The sequence below is a fragment of the Aotus nancymaae genome, unplaced genomic scaffold (assembly GCF_030222135.1).
Source record: "Aotus nancymaae isolate 86718 unplaced genomic scaffold, 86718_ANA_hifiasm-v0.15.2.pri h1tg000062l, whole genome shotgun sequence".
In the NCBI taxonomy this organism is placed as follows: domain Eukaryota; kingdom Metazoa; phylum Chordata; class Mammalia; order Primates; family Aotidae; genus Aotus; species Aotus nancymaae.
The window spans coordinates 11,577,644-11,592,488 of NW_026988476.1; the positions used below are offsets into that span (position 1 = coordinate 11,577,644).

At 34.9% G+C, this 14,845-nt stretch overlaps 1 pseudogene; it reads right to left on the reverse strand.

Annotated features, from left to right (window-relative positions):
- Positions 1 to 14,065: 14,065 nt before the first annotated feature.
- LOC105729526 (ubiquitin-conjugating enzyme E2 D3-like) lies at positions 14,066 to 14,498 on the reverse strand (annotated as a pseudogene).
- Positions 14,499 to 14,845: the final 347 nt, after the last annotated feature.

Below are 14,845 nucleotides of genomic sequence, written 5' to 3' on the forward strand. Positions count from 1 at the left end.
GTGCTTTTTCTCAAAACATCTCTTCAAAGTGTGAAGGTTTACTTGGTGTTTTGGTTTCTTAGGATTAGAGAAGTGCTTCCTGGCTATCTAGTTGCCCATCTTTTGCCCCCACCTCTGAACCTTGCTTTCATTGCCTACTTCAAAAATAAGGTAGGGTAAAGCAGAGTTTCATAACAATTGCTGTTCCTGGATTGTCAACCCAGAGCACTAGGATCGTGAAGTGAGGATATAGATATTACTATTAGATGTAATTAAAATTTAACTACCTTGAATCATAGTTAATTGTGAAAAATAAAATAAAAAGTGAAAATTTCAATGTCTATCGTGAGTTTCACTTTTCTGAACTGCCTCACAATGGGATAGATTTTTTCAGCCGGCATCATCTTTTTCTTAGTGCATGACTGTTATTGACTCTTCCTGATCAATGAGCCCTCTTAGAAGGCTCACATGACTCTCAGAGAATTCAAATACTACTGTTGCTGTAAGAGTACTGCTTCTCCAAGTGAAGTATTCCCAAGTTTTGTGAGAAGATGTGGGCTGAGATCTCCCAGAAGAAGGTATAATTATGTTACGTAAAACATCAGGTGGCTTTACAACATTTCAACTGTGCTAATTTTTGGTATCTATGTATATAATCTTAGCTCTTTACCACTCAACCTGAAATAAGCAGCATCTGTTCTAAGTGCTAAGAACAGGTCAGTAGAAGGGATCACTTCTTCACATGAGCTCCGTTCCTTTTCTCCCCAGGAGCAGATGACTCTTTCTGGGAGTTAACCTCTTCTACCTAAGTCATCAGGATAGTTCATATCCTATTATATACTATTCTATAATGTTTCCTCAGCTTAAGTCTCAGCATTATTTGCTATTAGGATGAGAAATCAAATACTTATGCTGTGTCTGATGTCAAGCCACTTCAAATTTACTGCATACCACATTGGGAAAAACACCTGCCTTTATAACCTATTCAGCCATTGCCTCACACTTAAAGGTGTCTCAGACTATTCAATATACCTGGTTTATTTCATAGAAGTGATTGTCATAATTTTACAGGATAAATGGAAAGGTTACAATGATACAAGAGTTGTCTTAGAGTTCTTAGATTTTATAGTTAACACCAATGCCTTCAGAAAAAAATGTAGCTATGGAGAATCAGAGCTTATAAGCTCTCATCTTACATTTACATTAACTCTTACATTTTACATAAATTTTCGAAGTAGTGTCAGATAGAATATTACCATTTTTTGGTCAATTTATTTTGCAGAGATACTGGGATACGAAGAACTGAAATTTTTGCCATACTTCTTTCAAATAGAAAGTTAGTTGTGTAACATGTATACCTATGTAACAAACCTGCATGTTCAGCACATGCATCCCAGATCATAAGCTCAAATAAAAAATAAATAGATAAATAATTAAATAAGAAAGAATTGTTTCAGAACCAGAAGTTCTCTTTACTGAAAATTGTCATGTTCATATTTTTTCACACATTACTGCATGATATAGCAACATTTTATATAAAAACATTGTGCATATTAGTAAAAACACCTCTTTTTCATACCCTCTATAATAATCACTGCATAAACAAACTATTCACCATCAAAAAAAAAAATACAAGGTAAGTAAATACCAAATGATCATTTCCATAGATGCAGAAAAAGATTTGATAATTTTAATATACATTCAGGATTTAAAAAAGTAAAAAATCTCAACAAAATAGGTACAGAAGGAAATTTCCTCAACATAGGCCATTTATAAAAACCTCATAGCTAATATTACAAACATAAGAAAGCTAGTTGCATAACAAGGCAATATTGTCACATGGAAAATAAAGAGTGACATAATGGTGCTTTTAAAATACTTTAATGTATTTATTTATTTTGAGTCAGGCTATGAGACTGGCTAATTTTTGCATTTTTGCTAGAGACGGGGTTTCATGTGTTGTCAAGGCTGGTCTCTAACTCCTGGGCTCAAACCATGAACACTCTTCGGCCTCCCAAAGTGTTGGGAGTACAGGTGTGAGCCACTGTGCACAGCCCTTTTTATTTCTTTCTAGTTATTAAATGTTTAACTCTCACATAGACCTAAAAGAGCAGAGTAATGTCTTGGGCATTTCCTCCATAGACTTCAATTTTCAGTACTTCCAAAGCCTGCAATTGATGCTCAGTATGACTTGTATTATTCTTTTGTTCCTCTTATCCATTTGTTCACAAAGTAATTATTTAAGCACTGAAAGGAAGACATAGTACTCTCCTCATGGAGGGGATCAGAAAATAATTCAGTGCATTCAGTGCTCTGCTAGAAGAAAGCACCCAGGGCTAAGAGACTACTTAGAAGAACATTTAGCCCTCATTTGAGAGGTGTGAGCAGTCAGGGAAGGTTTCTTAGACATAATAGTTGGGCATATACCTAAAGTCTAAATAAGAGTTGGAGAAATAATCAAAGGAAATAAGAAGGATATTTTAGTTAAAATAAGTGGCGTGACCAAGATCCAGAGGAGAAATTAATGGATCAGGGGGAAGCAAAGTCTATGTTCAGAAGATTTGGAACATAGCATACAAAATAAAGTGATGAGATAGTTGTGAGCAGGGGATGTAGGGGAACAATAATCAGACACTTCTTTTTCCCTGTCTCCCACTCAGTTCCAGGTCAGAAATCCAAGGTCAATTTTCCACAGTATTTTTGCTCCAGTCTTGTTCTGTGGTTTATTTCTTTTGAGTAGTCCTGTTAAAGCATTTTATAATTTTATTTTAAAAACTTTTTAATTTTTTAAAAATAAATTTTGTTTCTATTTATGGCATACTACATGATGTTCTAAGATATATGTGTGTATATATATATACTATATAATATATAGTATATATATTATATATACTGTATAGTATATAGTAAATTGTATTTAATAAATTATATTATATATTATATATAATATATTTTACTATATATTTAAATATAATTTATTAAATTTAATTATATTTATTTAATAAATATATTTATATAATATATATACTAAATATATATAGTAAAGATATATATTATATCTACACATATATATTTACCATATATACATATATATATAACTATATATTATATAATATATAATATATAATATATATTATTATATATTAGTATTATATATATTACTATATACAATATTATAATATATCAGATATCCTAAATTTGTTCAGATATCCTAAATTTGATAAACATATTTCATAAGTAGGAATAGGGTAGAAACCACAGGTGAGTATATACTGGAGCAGGATTTATTAACCTTGGCACTGTTCAACATTTTGGACCAGACAACTGTTGTGGCAGACATCCAAACATCCTGTGTGCTATAGAATGTCTAGCAGCATCTCTGGCCTTTACTTACTTAGTGCCAGTGTCACTTCACCCCCTACCCAAGTCACAACAATAAAAATGTCCCCAGACATTTCAGAAGTCTCCTGCGGGGGCAAAATCACCCCGTATTTGAGAATCACTGTGCTGGACTTTAGTAGGTATTTAAATGCCTAAGAAGTCACTCTTTTCCTTAAGGAACCTGTTGTCTGGTAGAAGAAATATTTACTAAAAACTTATTTTAGTTCACCTAATTGAAATCAGTTTGTGATTAGTATAAGCAGAGAAATTTCAGCAAAATTTTATAAAAATTTGGTAAAATAATTCAGAGGAAAAGCAAGTAAGAAGAAAAATCAGTAAATATTCTATAAAGGAAGTGAAGTGTGACTGTAGACTTGAAAGATGAGTAGACAAAAAAAGGTATAAGGAGACTGAAAAAACAATAGCACACACAAAGGCTGAGCAACATGAAAGTTAAGTAAGTATTTGAGAAATAGTGAAAATCCTTGATACTTTAGGGTAAGTTACGGATTAGGAGACCGGAAGATAGACCAAGGGCATATTTTGGAAGATCCTCAAGTCTAAGATAAGAAATTGGACTTTTTTTTCTCCATCAAGCACTAAACTGCTACTATGTTAAAACATACTGGCATAATATTTGTTTTATGAATATAATTTTTAATTGTAAAAAGTATATTTTATGATAATATTACAATAAAACCATATTTTCAAAGCCATAGCCAAGGTTGATGATGGTTTCATCAAATGGCAGGTCACACATCTCCAGTGGAATGAGTAGCTTCACGAACATTAGCCACATAAGCAATCCGATTCCCCATCATGATTTCTCCTTCTCTGCTTTCCTAATGAAAAGATGACTGCTTCAAATAACAAAGGCTGAAAATTATCTACAAGATTTTTATGACATGTAACAAGTAAACAAAATATAAATATAAATTTAAATAAAGACTCTGATTGCAATAGACTCTGTAGAAATACTTTGGGGTGATGAATCTAGCCAGCAACTAAATTAGGGTTGGCTCTTGTCTGTGAATAGCATAGAGAGCTACTTGTATCCTCCCAGCAATGACTCCCATTCTCAATGAGCATAAACAATGTTTTGGCTGTATGCACTGTGCTTGGATTTGGATAATATTTTGATAATCAAGTAATCAAAAAGATTTTATTTAGCACTATTCTGCTATGGGTCTTTAAAAAGCCAAGTAAACCATTTTTGTTAATGAAGTATTGTTCACAAGTGAATCTAAATAAGCCAAATAGTATTCTTTTGATTTAATTTGAAGGAAAGTGGTATATGAACAAAACAGTGAAATGAAAAATGTTGTAATAAATGTAGCTTTAAATGTTTCATCTGCATTATTTATACCCCTGCTTTTAAAAATAACTTATAAGTCTATTCTGCCTTTTCTTTTTCTATCATATTTTATTGCCAGAAAATTTTTTAAATTATAATCTAATGGGTAGAGATAGAAAATAATCAAAGAAAAAGCTAAATATCAGCATGTTAGTAAGTGATGAGTGATATGAAGAAAAGCAAAGTAGAGCTAAAGTGTAGGGTATACTGCTGGGAGATGGAAAAGAAGTGAGATCAGTGAAGTCTTTACAGCAAAGATATGAGGGAAGGGAGCCATCCACATGACTATATGATGATGATCCCTTTCCTCACCTATTATAACAGTGACAACCAACAGTCCTGTAACAAAAGACAGGTTAACAAGAGAAAAGAATGACAAATTTATTTAATCAAAGTTTTATGTGATATGGAAATCTTCAGAAATGAAGACCCAAAGACCCAGGGAAAACTGTCAATTTTTATTCTTAGCTTCAATAAAGAATGAAAAGCCATATAGAAATGTGATTGAGAAAAGGATACATCTAATGGTAGCAGTTTGGGGAGGAGAACCTGGTAAGGCCTGTCCATTCAGATGCTTTATGACCTCTCTGTGTGGCGTTTCTTCCTGCTAATAGGGTATAGGACCCCTCTGGAATTAGGGTCTTAAAACCTACTATCGGAATGGGAAAAAATTTTTGCAGCTTACCCATCTGACAAAGGGCTGATATCCAGAATTTACAAAGAATTAAAACAGATTTACAAGAAGAAAACAAACAAGCCCATTCAAAAGTGGGCGAAGGATATGAACAGATACTTTACAAAAGAAGACATACATGAGGCCAGCAAACATATGAAAAAATGCTCATCATCACTGGTCATTAGAGAAATGCAAATCAAAACTACACTGAGATACCACCTCACGCCAGTTAGAATGGCAATCATTAAAAAATCTGGAGACAACAGATGCTGGATAGGATGCGGAGAAATAGGAACACTTTTACACTGTTGATGGGAGTGTAAATTAGTTCAACCATTGTGCAAGACAGTGTGGCAATTTCTCAAGGACCTAGAAATAGAAATTCCATATGACCCAGCAATCCCATTACTGAGTATATATCCAAAGGATTATAAATCGTTCTACTGTAAGGACACATGCATACAAATGTTCATTGCAGCACAGTTTACAATAGCAAAGACCTGGAACCAACCCAAATGCCCATCGATGATAGACTGGACAGGAAAAATGTGGCACATATACACCATGGAATATTATGCAGCCATCAAAAACGATGAGTTCGCATCCTTTGTAGGGACATGGATGAACCTGGAAACCATCATTCTCAGCAAACTGACACAAGAACACAAAATCAAACACCACAAGTTCTCACTCATAGGTGGGTGTTGAACAATGAGAACACATGGACACAGGGAGGGGAGCACTACACACTGGGGTCTGTTGGGGGGAAATAGGGGAGGGACAGCGGGGGGTGGGAAGTTGGGGAGAGATAGCATGGGAAGAAATGTCACATATAGGTGAAGGGGAGGAAGGCAGCAAATCACACTGCCATGTATGCATCTATGCAATAATCTTGCATGTTCTTCACATGTACCCCCAAACCTAAAATGCAATAAAAAAGGTAAAATATTATATTAAAAACAAAAAAAATATTACTATCAGACAGGGTAAGTCAGACAATTTCTCTGCGGGCAAATTCTACACAGGAAGGCAGGAGAAAGTGCATATTTCTAGGTTTTATGGCTTGCTTTGGGAAAGAGGGGTTCTAGTTTCTATCACTCACCTTAGAAAATAATAATTCTGGTTTTTATGACTCACTTTTGGAGGGTGTCAGTAAGAGGGGCAGGAAACAAGAAAGCAGAAAAAGGGTGGAGACAGACTTTGATTATGAAACTGTTTCTGAAGTCTTCCAATCTCCTTCAGTTCAAAGAAGTAAGCATGTCAAAGCCTCACACTTTTGTATATCATTTTCTGAGCCCCAACAATAATAGAGTGTTTACAGGCAGAACTAGCAGATGCAAAGACCTGTGGTAGCAGGTGTGTTATATTTGAGGAAAAACAAGGAGGAGTAGTAAAAACAGTTTTTTAACTACTTTGTACTATTTTAAAAGTGCTTTGTACTATTTTAATAGGGGCTCGATAAATATTTGTTGAATCACTCCAGTGTGTTAGATAGAGTGCAGGCAGGATTTGAAGGAAAGATTGTAGGAGATAGAGCAGAGAAGTTCCAGAAGGACCTTGTCAGGTATTCTAGAAACTATGGCTTTCAGTCTGAGATAAATGAGAAGCCATTACAGGATTTGAGGAAGGAAAGTGACAGGATCTGGCTTGTTTTATTAGGACCTTCTAGTTTGAGTTTTCAGAGACTTAAGAAGAAAATAGCAGAAGCCGGGAGAGAAATGATTTTGGATCAAAATAGTAAAAGTGGATGTCATAGAAATGGCCAAATTCTGTATATGCTTTGAGGCTGCAAATTGTAGCACTTGTGACAGATTTATGGGTGTGATTTTTTAAAAAGGAAGAGTAAAGGAGGATCCCAGGAATCTTCCCTGAGCATCTGTATAAAAGGAATTAAAGTTTTGGAAATGGAGAAGATTATGAAAAGAATAGGTGGAGAAAAGTTGTGAAATAAGGAATTCATCTGAGAATGTGATGTTTGAAATGCATATTAGAAACTGCATAGAATTAAATAGACAATTGGAAATGCAATGCTGCTGTTGAACTAGAAGTCTGGAATTGTGTGCTCTTAACATAAATGATGCCCATGTGCAGTGGTTTATGCCTGCAATCCCAGCACTTTGGGAAGCCAAGGTAGGTGGGTCACTTGAAGCCAGGAGTTCAAGACCAGCCTGGCTAACATAGTAAAATCTTGTCTCTACCACAAATGCATTGTTTAGCCAGGCGCGGTGGTGTACACCTGTCATACCAGCTAATCGGGAGCCTAAGGCACAAGAATCGCTTGAACGTAGAGGTGGAAGTTGCAATGAGCTGAGATCCCTCCACTGCACTCCAGCCTGAGTAACAGAGTAACCCTGTCTCAAAGCAAACAAACAGACGAACACACAAACAAAACCCCCAAAACATGAATGATGTTTAAAGCCATATAATGAGATTATTAAGAGAGTGAGGATAAAAGAGAACTGTCAGCCACTGAGCCCTGGGCACACCAATATTCCTTCACAGGAACATGAGGAGGAATTCATAAATAAGACTAGGGAAAAATGGTCAATGAAGTATGAGAAGAACCAGAAGAGAACTATATGAAGAAGGAAAAAGTGATAAAGTCAATAGATTAACAAGATGAGGACTAGTAGGTTGAGAACTAGGAATTGATATAACAGCCATTGGTGATTTTGACAAAATCTGTTTCATTGTGGTTGTGAGAAAAAACAAAAGGCCTAGTTCAAGACGTTTCAACACTGAATGAGAGGAATTATAAATAATAAAACTAAAGAAATCTTTTAATAAATTTTGCTTTAAAATTAGCAAGGTGATAGGGTGGTATCTGGAAAGATATGTGTATTCAATGTTTTTGTTCATTAATATAGATAGTATTACATCATGTTTGAATGATCATGAGAATAACTCAATTGGAGTGGAAAATTTGATGTTGCAGAATACAGAGGGGGTCCATTGTCCATTGCTAAAGCTTAATCCTTGAGTGGATGAGAGCTGATATGACTTAATGAAGGGTGGTTCTTAAATATAAATGCTCTTAAATAAAAATATAACAAAAAGGAAGACAGAAAATATGACTATATTAGATAATGAGATATGGGAATGTGTATGAATAATTTCCTTTCTTCCATTTTCTCAGTGAAACAGGAAGCAAAATAAATATAGGGAGTCAGCACGAGGAAGGAAGAAGCACAAAGTAGGATTTAGAAGAGAGAGGCAAAATAGTAGTCTGAGAGTGGGAGCAATAAAAAAATAAGAAGTATATTAGACTTCCTAGGCAGCATTAAAGGCCAAACAGGTAGTACATTGTCCATTGATTTAAAATGAGACCAGTGGGCATGATTACGTCCTTTTCTCTGACCATGTTTGCTGCCTGATATGAACGAGGAGGAGAGCTAAGCATAACAAGGATTTTGAGTGAGGAGTTGTAATGAGTAAACAATATATTCTATGTGACATACATTCACACAGAAGTAACCTCAAAGTAAAAAATACCAGGCCATATACACATATATGTTTAAAAGGAAAATAGAATCTACTAACCTTAAGGTTAAAAATAACAAACTAACCACTCTTCTTTTGGCCACAAAATCCAAAATAATCAGATTTAAAATAATGTATACTTTATATATACATGCAGGCACTGACATTTAAATGATTGTCTTTTTAGCACAAGTCAATTCCCACCCCCCTACTTGTCTTTCTCTACTCAAACCTCTTCTCTACCTGCCCCCAGAATTTTATTTATTTACTTATGATGGGGAAATAAATGGTGCCTAGATCCTGATCAGACATCAAGAGTGATCCTTATATTTTCATATCTGATAACTACAACTACTTCTAGTGTGAGTTGTTTTCTTCATTTAAAGGGAGACATACAACAAAGTACCATTCTATTTAATTGGGCACATAGTCACTGTTCATACAACATTTAAAATAATACTTTCTAATAGGAGCCATCTATGCCAAACCCACACCACATTATACTGAATGGGCCAAAACTTGAAGCATTCCCCTTGAAAACCAGAACAAGACAAGGATAACCAGCCTATTCAACTTAGTATTGGAATTCCTGGCCAGAGAAATCAGGCAAGAGAAATAAATAAAAGACATTCAAATAGGATGAGAGGAAGTCAAAAATAAGACAAGAGGAAATCAAACTGTGTCTGTTGGAGGACAATATGATCTGTACATAGAAAACCCCATAGTCTCTGCCCAAAAGCTCCTTAATCTGATAAACAACTTCGACAAAATTTCAAGATACAAAATTAAGGTACAGAAGTCAGTAACATTTCTATAAATGAACAACATCCAAACTAAGAGTCAAATAAAGATGCAATCTCATTCACAATTGTTATAAAAGAATACAATACATTTCTGCACATTGCTGGCCAGTTTTCCCAACATCATTTATTAAACATGGAGTCCTTTCCCCATTGCTTGTTTTTGCTGGGTTTGTCAAAGATCAGATGGTTGTAGATGTTAACTCCAGATGGATCAAAGATTTAAACATAAAACCTAACACCATAAAAACACTAGAAGAAAACATAGGCAAAACCATCCAGGATATAGGCATAGGCAAGGACTTCATGACTAAAACACCAAAAGCAATGGCAATAAAAGCCAGGATAGACAAATGGGATCTAATTAAATTCCAGAGCTTCTGTACAGCAAAAGAAACCATCATTAGAGTGAATCGACAACCAACAGAATGGGAAAAAATTTTTGCAATCTACCTATCTGACAAAGGGCTAATATCCAGAATCTACAAAGAACTAAAACAGATATACCTATCTGACAAAGGGCTAATATCCAGAATCTACAAAGAAATACAAACAACTACAAACAACTCCATTCAAAAGTGGGCAAAGGATATGAACAGACACTTTTCAAAAGAGGACATATAAGAAGAGGCCAACAAACATATGAAAAAATGCTCATCATCACTGGTCATTAGAGAAATGCAAATCAAAACCACACTGAGATATCATCTCACGCCAGTTAGAATGATGATCATTAAAAAATCAGGAGACAACAGATGCTGGAGAGGATGTGGAGAAATAGGAACACTCTTACACAGTTGGTGGGAGTGTAAATTAGTTCAACCATTGTGGAAGACAGTGTGGCGATTTCTCAAGGAGCTAGAAATAGAAATTCCATTTGACCCAGCAATCCCACTATTGGGTATATACCCAAAGAACTATAAATTGTTCTACTATAAAGACACACACACACATATGTTCATTGCAGCCGTGTGTACAATAGCAAAGACCTGGAACCAACTCAAATGCCCATCAATGATAGACTGGACAAAGAAAATGTGGTACATATACACCATAGAATACTATGCAGCCATAAAAAACAATGAGTTCATGTCCTTTGTAGGGACTTGGATGAATCTGGAAACCATTGTTCTCAGCAGACTGACCCAAGAACAGAAAGCCAAGCACCATATGTTCTCACTCATAGGTGGGTGTTGAACAACAAGAACACGTGGACTCAGGGAGAGGAACATAACAAACAGGGGACAGTTGCAGGGGTAGGGGAGAGACAATGGGGGTTGGGGAGGGAGGCAGGGGTGGGGAGGGATAACATGGGGAGAAATGCCAGATATAGTATGCACCTAAAGTAAAATAAATACATTATAAAAAACAAAAAAGGAAAAAAAAATAATACAATACCTAGGAATACAGCTAACCAGGGAGGTGAAAGATCTCTACAATGAAATCAGAGATGAAACAAACAAATGAAAAAGTATTCCATGCTCATGAATAGGAAGAACTGGCATTGTTAAAATGCCCAAAGCAGTTTAAAACTTCAATGCTATTCCTATCAAACTACCAATGACATTCATTGCAAAATTTGAAAAAAAAAAACTAGCCTCCAATTCAAATGGAACCCCAAAAATAATGCCTAAATAACCAAGGCAATTCTAAACAGAAAAAGAACAAAGCTGGAGGCATCACACTACCTGACATGCAACTATACACAAAGTGACAATAACCAAAACAGCATGGTACTGGTACAAAAACAGGCACATAAACCAATGGGACAAAACTGGGAGCCCAGAAATGATGCTGCACACCTACACCCATCTGATCTTTGAAGAAACTGACAAAAACAAGCAATAGGGAAAGGAGTCTTTATACAATAAATGGTGCTGGGATAACTGGCTGGTCATATGCAAAAGGTTGAAACTGAAGCTCATCTTTACACCATATGCAAGCATCAACTCAAAATAAATTACAGACTTCAACATAAAAACCTAGAACTATAAAAAGCATAAAATCCCTGGACAATAACCTAGGGAATATCATTCTGGACATAGACCCTGGTAAAGATTTTATGATGAAAATGCCAAGAGCAATTGCAACACAAAACTGAAACATATGACTTAATTAAACTAAAGAGCTGTACTGCAGACACGTAGAGAAAACAGACAACCTACAGAATGGGAGAAAATATTTGCAAACTGCATCTGGCAAAGGTCTAATATCCAGACTCTATAAGGAACTTAAAGAAGTTAACAAGCAAAAAAAAAATCCATTAAAAAGTGGGCAAAAGACATGAAGACACTTTTCAAAAGAAGACATTTATGCAGCAAACAAGCATATGAAAATATCCTCAACCTGATTAATCATTCAAGGAATACAAATCAAAGCCACAGTGAATTATCATCTCCCACCCATCAGAATAGCTATTTTTAAAAGGTCAAACAATAAAAAATGCTGGTGAGGTTGCAGAGAAAAGGGAATGCTTATACCCTGCTGGTAGAAATGTAAATTAGTTCGGCCTCTGTGAGAAGCAATCTAAAGATTTCTCAAATAACCTAAAACAGAATTATCATTTGACCCAGTAATCTTATTGCATATATACCCAAAGAAATATAATTTTTACCATAAAGGAACATGCATGCATATATTCAACACAGCACTATCCACAATAGCAGAGACATGGAATCAACTAAATACCCATCAATGGCAGACTGGTAAGGAAAATTGTTAAGTATACACCATGGAATACTATGTAGACATCAAAAAGAATGAGATTGTATCCTTTGCAGCAACATGGATGGAGCTGGATACTATTATCCTAGGCAAAACATCACAGGAAGAGAAAACAAAATATCACATATTCTCACTTATAAGTGGGAGCTAAATACTGAGTACACATGTACACAAAAAAGGGAACAACAGACACCATAACCGACTTGAGAGTGGAGGGTCGGAGGAGAGTGGGGATCATAAAACTACCTATCGAGTACTATGCGTATTACCTGGGGGATGAAGTAATGTGTACACCAAACCCCTGTGACACACAATTTATCTTATAACAAATTCGAACATGTACCTCTGAATCTAAAATTAAAGTTAAAAAAAAAAGAAGGTAAGAATAATGTTGACTGAAGTCAGTGATCACTGTCTACTCAGCTGAAGAGAAATGGTAAATGGTAACCATAAAATGGGACTCTGGGTCTTCTAGGGTTGGAAATCTTGGAATAACAGATGGCTTGAAAGGAAGGAATGAAGAGAGTAACAGAGTAACAGAATAAGGGAGAGTGAGAAAGATGAAGGGAGGAAAAAACATTGGAGCTAACATATGGGAACTAACTCATAAGAATCTTCTCAAACACTAAAAGTCATGATTCACCTAAATCAACTGTTCCTTAGTTCTCCCTCTCTAGCTTTCATGTATTTACTCAATAAAGAAATCAAGTTCCTCCTATAATCCAGAAAATAAAATAAAATTAATATTTTTCTATCTCCAATAGCTAAGTTGCAAAATAGACTAAAGCCTACATTCTAAAAAATAATTAATCCTGATAAACAAAACAAAACAAAATAAAAATGACCTTTTCACAATTGGTTTTCATTGACTGGTTGAAATAGTAATTTTGTGAAGATTTTGACTGGTTTCTTTGCAGCAATGTGAGTGTGCCAAGAATGTGGCAGAAACTCTTCTCATTTGAAACAAACAATGTCTTAGAAAGAAAAGCAGGATTTCCTGCTAGAAATACATTTTTGAAAGACATTTTTGTTAATTGAAGTTTTTTCAAATATATTAGAGGCAATTTAGATATTTTGGAGCAAAATGTTTCATTATTATTCTCATCACAAACATTGATATAAAAAAGGGAAGCATTCAGCCATGAGCTGTGCAAAATTTAAAATGATTTAAATAATCCAAGTCCATGCTTTTTAGTACCAAAACAATTTGAGGTTCTGGCTATATTCACAAACTCTTTGGATCACTATTAGAGTATAAGCTATTTTAAGAAAAATGAGTTGAATAATTTGCATACTGCAACTGGCATTCAAAGATGAACCTTGAAGTTTTCTGAGACAGTAAGAAGACTCGAGTTATTATTTGAGCTTACCATAAATTGGCAGTGCAAAACAGAGAAACAAGGTAACATGTCTGTGTTTCTTTCTACCTCCGTACTTAATGTGTAAAATAAATAAGGCAATTATGAAAGCATCTTCTAAATGATAAAGGACCACTTAACTATACAAAATCAAAATTAATCTTTAGTTCCTCTTGATTAGACATTCTGTTTAGAGCTTGTTAATTATGTAAAAATGAACAATAATTTAATGTTTATATTGTTAATTATAAACATTTGAACAACAATGTAATGTTCAATCTATAATGCACCTCATTTTGACTTTAAGGAAGCATCACATGGCATACTTCTAAGTCCATTGCAGAGATATTCTTTTGTACCTCTCTTTATTTGTCTTATTGTCCCCTGCAATCTGGCACTAAGAAGTCATCTGGATTGGGATTACATAGCAGTGAACGAATAAACAATAGAGCTTTAGAAATAGTTAAAGCAGAAGATGACTTTGATCTTAGAATATTAAGACAAATGCTGCCATTACTATTAATATTTTGTTGTCAAATTCTTCTTAGTGTAATCTTAGGTATTTTGAAGGGATATTCTATAGGGAAGTTAATTGTCAAAAGGAACACACAACCTTAATATGGGCTATTATTAGATCTCATAATTGTGGCTTTCCAATGAAACATATTGTCCCCAACTGCAGAACTTTGAGTTGGAGGGTCACGGGCCAAATCACTAAGTTCTGTCTTAATCCATTTTTGTTCCATAGTCTGTGCTTTTCATCTGGCTCCTCACTATCTCAGTGTGTGCTTAAAGGTCTGGCCAAAACTTGATTATTCAAGCAATGGGGAAGGATTTTCTAGTCTCACACCTGCTCTAACATACACAGTCACCTTACTAAACAGATTGGAGGTGGAACTAGGAGGGCAGAGGACAGAGGTAGATCATTGGATGGGAGGCTAGATAGGTAAAATTTTAGTGAAGATATTTGTGGGAAATGTTTTATATATGATAACAAAATGGCTTAATGAAAATAGCACTAATGCCTTATTCTCCTGTTATTTCTGTTAATAAGAAATTATAAAGAAAGTCTTTACAAGAAAAGTCATATGGT